Genomic DNA, 6775 nt, shown 5'->3' with positions numbered 1-6775 from the left:
CACGCCAGGCCTCCCTGTCCATCACCAACTCCCAGAGTTCACTCAAACTCATGTCCATAGAGTCGGTGATGCCATTCAGCCATCTCATCCTCTGTCGTCCCCTTCTCCTCCTGCCCCCAATCCCTCCCAGCATCAAAGTATTTTCCAATGAGTCAACTCTTCCCATGAGGTGGCCAGAGTACTGGAGTTTCAGCTTCAGCATCATTCCTTCCAAAGAACACCCAGGTGCTCGCTTCGGCAGCACATATACTAAAATTGGAACGATACAGAGAAGATTAGCATGGCCCCTGCGCAAGGATGACATGCAAATTCGTGACGCGTTCCATATTTTTTCCCACTGGGACCGTCTCCCCGATGGCTCCCCCTGGTAGCACTTGTCCTTCTGGAAGATTCACTCCCGCTGTCGCCCCGGCCCTGCCCGGCGCCCTCTGCAGGGGCCATCGATGCGTCCTGTGTGCCTCCTGGCCAGACGCTGCGCTACACCAAGGCGTTTTTTAATAGTCAACTTTAGTATTTTTACTATTATGAGACTGTCCCTCCAAATTCTTCAATAAAAATTGCTTTTCAAAAAAAAAAACCAACAAAGAACACCCAGGACTGATCTCCTTTAGAATGGACTGGTTGGATCTCCTTGCAGTCTAGCCTAGATGGGTATAAACATTTCTCAGCTCACACCTCTCTATTTCTTTCAGTATCTTGTAAATGTGGCCCCCTGTGTCTTCAGGCATTGAATTTGGCTGCCAAGAAGTATGTTACCAGCCTGACTTTCTTTGTAGCTAACATATTCAAATAATTCTCTTTTATCTTTAAAACTTAATAATATTATGAGGCTATATCATGGTGTCAATTATATTAGGACAGTTTCCTTATATACAGTGTGCCCTTTCAGTGTGTAGATCGATTGTTTACATCAGAAGTTCTGTCTTTTGAAAGGCTAAATCTGTGAGTGCTGGTCTTAGATTTCTCTTTTAAAACTGCCATCTGTGCTGCTCTTGATTCTCCTCCGCTTTTCCCTGATTGAATATCCAAGATCACTCTACGATGGCTAACCATTTTTGTCTCTTCTTTTCCAACACAGACATCATATATTTTTATTTTATTCTTTTAATTATTTTTTAAAATTTTACTGTTGGAGTATACTTACTTCACAATATTGTTAGCTTCTGCTGTACAACAACGTATTTCAGCCATCTTTGTACATATATCCCTCATTTTGTTTCTTCTTAATTAATGAAAGGATATTAAGGGGATTGTACATTTAAAATTCTTTTAGTATTTACATTTGTGTGCAAGCAATTTTTTCTGAAATGATGAGATAAAGCCATATATGTGCATGGTGATTGTTGTTGTTGTTGAGTTGTTAAGTTGTGTTCGACACTGCGACCCCATGGACTGTAGCCCACCAGGCTTCTGTGTCCATGGGATTTCCCAGGCAAGAATATTGGAGTGGGTTACCACTTCCTCCTCCGGGGGAACTTCCTGACCCAGGGATTGAACCCATATCTCCGTGTCTCTTGCATCTCCTCCACTCATAGGCAGCCACCTAGGAAGCCCTTCTTTACCTCTAGTCTCTTCTGTGCCATTTGCCTTTAGCCTTTACTTCATTCCCTTGTGGCTCAGCTGGTAAAGAATCCGCCTGTAATGTGGGAGACCTGGGTTCAATCCCTGGGTTGGGAAGATCCCCTGGAGAAAGGAAAGGCTACCCACTCCAGTATTCTGGCCTGGAGAAATCCATGGATCATGTAGTCCATGGGGTCACAAAGAGTCGGACATGACTGAGCGCCTTTCACTTTCACTTTAGTTTATTACTCTTCTCTTTTGTTCATTTTACTAATTTTCATTTTTTACAGTCCTTACTATGCTGGCTGTCCCTGTTCTCTCTCTGCTCCCTTATAACTGGATTTCATCTCTGAAATTATTTTAACCTTTTTTTGGTTTGCTTTTACCCTGAGTTTAGTCAACTTTTGTTTCACATCTCCCTGTGGGCTCATACGTCTCTGCTTCTAGGTTTTCCTTCACGGATGGGATGCTTTAGTGCTAAATTAAAGCATGATATACCCTTTTGAGAGACAAAGCAAAATACACTGTTTAACTTGAGGTCGAACCCCACTTGATGTTCCTTTAAAGACAATACAAAATAAAATAAAATGAATTTGAAGTTTAAAACACACCCCTAGCAAAATGTGCTAGAGGGTGAAACCTGTACCTGCTGCCCCTGGATCACCTGCCATGCATGACAGTCACAAACCCATGTGGAACCCACAGAAACTGCTCCTAACAGATGACTGTTCTAGAACAGTGTTTCCCAGATTGGCTTGATTTGAAGATCCATTAGTTCAGTTCAGTTCAGTCGCTCAGTCGTGTCCGACTCTTTGAGACCCCATGAATCACAGCACACCAGGCCTCCCTGTCCATCACCAACTCCCGGAGTTCACTCAGACTCACGTCCATAGAGTCAGTGATGCCATCCAGCCATCTCATCCTCTGTCGTCCCCTTCTCCTCCTGCCCCCAATCCCTCCCAGCATCAGAGTCTTTTCCAATGAGTCAACTCTCCGCATGAGGTGGCCAAAGTACTGGAGTTTCAGCTTTAGCATCATTCCTTCCAAAGAAATCCCAGGGCTGATCGCCTTCAGAATGGACTGGCTGGATCTCCTTGCAGTCCAAGGGACTCTCAAGAGTCTTCTCCAACACCACGGTTCAAAAGCATCAATTCTTCGGTGCTCAGCCTTTTTCACAGTCCAACTCTCACATCCATACATGACCACAGGAAAAACCATAGCCTTGACTAGACCCATAGAGGATGCTTATTTAGAGTACTTGGCATGGAACTCTGCTCAATGTTATGTGGCAGCCTGGGTGGGAGGGGAGTTTGGAGGAGAATGGATACATGTATACATAAGGCTGAGTCCCTTTGCTGTTCACCTGAAACTATCACAACATTGTTAATCGGGTAGACCCCAATACAAAATAAAAAGTTCAAAAGAAAAAAATAAAGAGTCCTTGGGTCCCTTCGCCTTTACCAAGCGCTCCAGGGAGCCATGCGCCCCATCTAAAGAGGGAGCCTCTACCCTCTGCCCCCACCCACGGGTGGGATGCTGGGCCAACCCTCTCTGTTGGTGACTCTTGGAACTTTGGGAGTGGCTCCTGGGAGTGGTCCAAGGGCGGCTGTTTGGGAACCAGCCAGCAGTCTCCCTGGGCGTTGACTCGCCTCAGCTCAGCCCTGGGAGGGGCGACCTGTGTGTCACACCACACCAAGGCAGGACCTAGCCAGTCTGCGGCTGAGGCAGGGCAAGCCGCCCTCTATCTTCCAAACCTGAGCACAGTACCGCCCAGCTCCATCCACCTGGAAAGGAAAATCCAGGGGCAAACCTGTTTTTCCCTTATGGGGGGAGGGCATGGGGAGAGGATGAGTTGGTTAAGAGGATTATCTGTGTAACTTTGTCAACAGTAGAGGGCAGCACTGAGCCAGTGTTTCCGATTTACAAGAAAATCCACTATTCATGGTATTCGATCTTGGATTTTTATGTATTTATTATTTATTGATTTGCCTTTCTTTTTATGCTATGACACACTTGCCATGAATCTTGGGGAAATGACAGACTCAAGGCCAGCACCTGGGGATGGGGAAGAGGAGGAGAAGTAAGGAAGAGGATGTTAGGTAAACCTCAGCAGGAGCCGGGTCCCACTTCCTGGAGGGGTGCCTGGGGGCTCAGTATCAGAGATGGGGTTCTTGGTGCCAAAGGAAGCAGCATGCAAAAGACCCCAGGTGCTCAGTCAGGATGGGAGAGAGGAGCTCCAGGGCAGGAACAGGTGAGGGTGAGCCCAAAACAGGGAGGCTCCCCCACCTCACCAGCTGTCAGCTCCTCATCCACTTCCCCAATGATGAATGGGCCCAGCCACACCTGCCGCCTGAGCCAGTGGGACAGCAGAGGTGAGACCTCCTGGTGGAGGTCCTGGCAGGGCCTGGGTGAGGCTGCAACAAGACCCTGCACCCACGTGTACCATCCCCAGCAGAATTTCACACCCAGTTCTCCCTCCACCAGCGACTGGCACAGAGCCTGGAAGCCCACCTCCAGCAAACCAAGCAGTGGCCTGGCCAGGCTCCGGGCTGTGCTGCTCTGCTGGGCCTGCCGTGCAGGGGGTCTGCAGGGCATCTTAGTACAGCCTGCCCCCCCACCCCCCAGCGAGGGTGCTGCTTGGTTCAAGGGCAGAAATGGGGTGACTCCCACTCTCTCTCCCCATTCTCTCTGCCCCTGACAGCAGGGGTCAGCCCATCACTAGGGTGCTGATCTCACTAGGCCCAGAAGGGCCCCTCAGATCCCAGACAAACCTGCAAACAGGCCTCCACCCCAGCCTTTCTGATGTGGGCCCAGGTTCCTCCCCCCAGCCTAAATCAATCCATCGCGGCAGAGAGGGGCCCATCTCTCATTGTCGCTGCCTTGTCCACCTACACACTCTCTCATGGGAAGGCTTGCTGGCTGGCCTGCCCTAGAAAGGCTTGCCAAAGCTCCCTAGGTCTGCAGTTCACCACCTGACAGCTGAGCAGTGTGCCACCTGTCTATCCTGTCCTGGGTACAGGATGTGAGCTCCTCTGGCCAGGGTTCCTGGATCCCTGGGTCCCGCACCGACACACATTTGCTGAATGAATGAATGTAGGAGCAGGTGGGCCGCCAGCCCTCTCTCCCCTTCTCTGGGAGGAGATGGGCAGGCCTGGCCCCAAGCCCCCTCCTGGGTGACCATGTGTGGTACTCCATCCGACCCAGGTCCTTCCTCAGAAACTGCAGCAGCAGTAACAGCTTTTTTGGTCTGCTGCCCAAGGAAGGCACCTGCTTTTCAGCCCACGTCTCAGCCAGGTGATGTCTCCAACTGTTCTTTAGTGTCCACAGTAAAGAGGAAATACTTAAAACGGCTAGTGGTGGTTTTGAAGGCTCTAGCCACAATGCTCATACGGATGCAGACATTCTGTGTACACCTCCATTTGGTTTCCTTCTTATTATTTTTATTGGCTGTGCTGGGTCTTCCTTGTTGCACAGGTTTTTTCTCTAGTTGTGGTGAGCGGTGGCTACTCTCTACTTGGGGTGGAAGGGCCTGTCATTGTGGTGGCTTCTCTTGTGGAATACCGGTTCTAGAGCACACACTCAGTAGCTGCGGTTTGGGCTTAGTTGCTCCATTGCATGTGGGATTTTCCCAGATCAGGAATTGAACCTGTGTTTCCTGCATTGGCAGACAGATTCTTTACCACTGAGCCAACACGGAGGCCCTTTCTGGCATTCTTATCTTCTGAAATTAAGCAATCATTCAATTGGAAACCTAGCATCACTTAATGAATTTTCCCTTTAAATCAGTGTGTGTGTGTGTGTGTGTGTGTGTGTGTGTGTGTGTGTGTGTGTGTGCGCGCTCAGTCACGACTCTTTAGGAATCCCTGGACTGTGGCCCACCAGACTCCTCTGTCCAATGGATTTCCCAGGCAAGAATACTGGAGTGGGTTGCCATTTCCTCCTCCAGGGGATCTTCCCCACCTAGGGATTGAACATGTGGCTCCTGCATTGGAGCTTCCTCCGGGAAGCCCTCCATACAGTTTCTTTAATCATGGAGACATCTGGTTTCTGTGGCCCTTTCCTGTCCTCAGTGAGGGTTGCAGAGGCTCTGAGCCTCCGTCTCCTCCTGGGCCACCTGGCACAGGTCTCTCTCTTTTGCGTTCCAGCCGGGATCCCTCTGAGGGACTCTGCACTTTGCAGTGGACACTGGGCTGGACTAGGGGTGGGATAACGCCCGCAGGGCGGGCCTAATAAGATCCTACCCTATGACGCCTCCCCGAGCGCCATACAGGGCGGCAGGCTGTCTCAGGTTTCTGTAGAGAGGCTGGGGGCGGTGCCTGGGGCTGGCCGGCTTGCGGCCGGGCGGGGGTACACGCTGGAGAGCTGGGCTCCGTCTCACTCAGTGTGCCTCTCTACAAACACCGATCCTGATCCTGTCGCTAGAAGCTAAGCTGGACCTTCTTCGCAGGTGCATCAATGTGACGCGTTTATGGATCCCTTCCGAGACCCAGGGAAGCCTGGCGCGCGCCGGGACGGACCGGCGGGCAGGGCGCATCCTCCACGCGGGGGTTCCCAGGCCTGCCCTCGGTCGCCGCCGCCCGGGCTCCGTCTGGAACGCGTGCCTGTGCGCTTGTGTGCGGCGGGTCGGGACGTAGGCGCGCGCTCTGGCTAGGGGAGTTTTTGTCCCCTTAGTTTCTCCAGAAGGAGAGGCATAAACACGCCTATGCAGAAAACAAACCGTAGGCAAGTCACAACCAAAACTCTCTCTGCCGAGATTGGAACACGATATGCTGCCACGGAGGGGAATTAATTATAACACTGTGTGGGTCCTTGGGAAAAGCTGGGAACCGAGGGAGTAATTCTTGGGCACACCTCCTTCTCTTCTCCTCCTCCCGGGAGGGGAAGGCAGTGAGAAAGGTGCCTTCCACCCCCTGCAACTCCACCCCCCTACCCTCAGGGAGGACCCATGTTCGATATGCATCCGGTTGCTCAAAGTATCTGACTGATTCCCGCGCGATCTCAATAGTAAAGCCCCAGGAAAAAGGATTTGCTTTAAAAAAAAGAAGCAGCTTACAAATAATTGCTCTCCTACCCAATGTTTTAAAAAATGTTTATTTATATTTGGCTGCACCGTGTCAAATATAAATGAGAGGATGAGATGGTTGGAAGGCATCACCGACTCTATGGACATGAGTGTGAGCAAGCTCCCGGAGTCCGTGACGGACAGGGAATCCTG

The 6775-nt window shown here is 50.6% G+C and overlaps 1 non-coding gene across 1 annotated transcript; it reads left to right on the top strand.

Annotated features, from left to right (window-relative positions):
• Positions 1-225: 225 nt before the first annotated feature.
• On the top strand, positions 226-332 carry LOC114109271 (U6 spliceosomal RNA). Its single transcript, XR_003585945.1, has one exon. It is a non-coding gene; the product is annotated as a U6 spliceosomal RNA (small nuclear RNA).
• The last annotated feature ends 6443 nt before the right edge of the window (positions 333-6775 follow it).

Source organism: Ovis aries, chromosome 18 (assembly GCF_016772045.2).
Source record: "Ovis aries strain OAR_USU_Benz2616 breed Rambouillet chromosome 18, ARS-UI_Ramb_v3.0, whole genome shotgun sequence".
NCBI lineage: Eukaryota > Metazoa > Chordata > Mammalia > Artiodactyla > Bovidae > Ovis > Ovis aries.
Note: the sequence above shows the minus strand (reverse complement) of the source record. Positions and strands in the feature narration are given on the sequence as shown.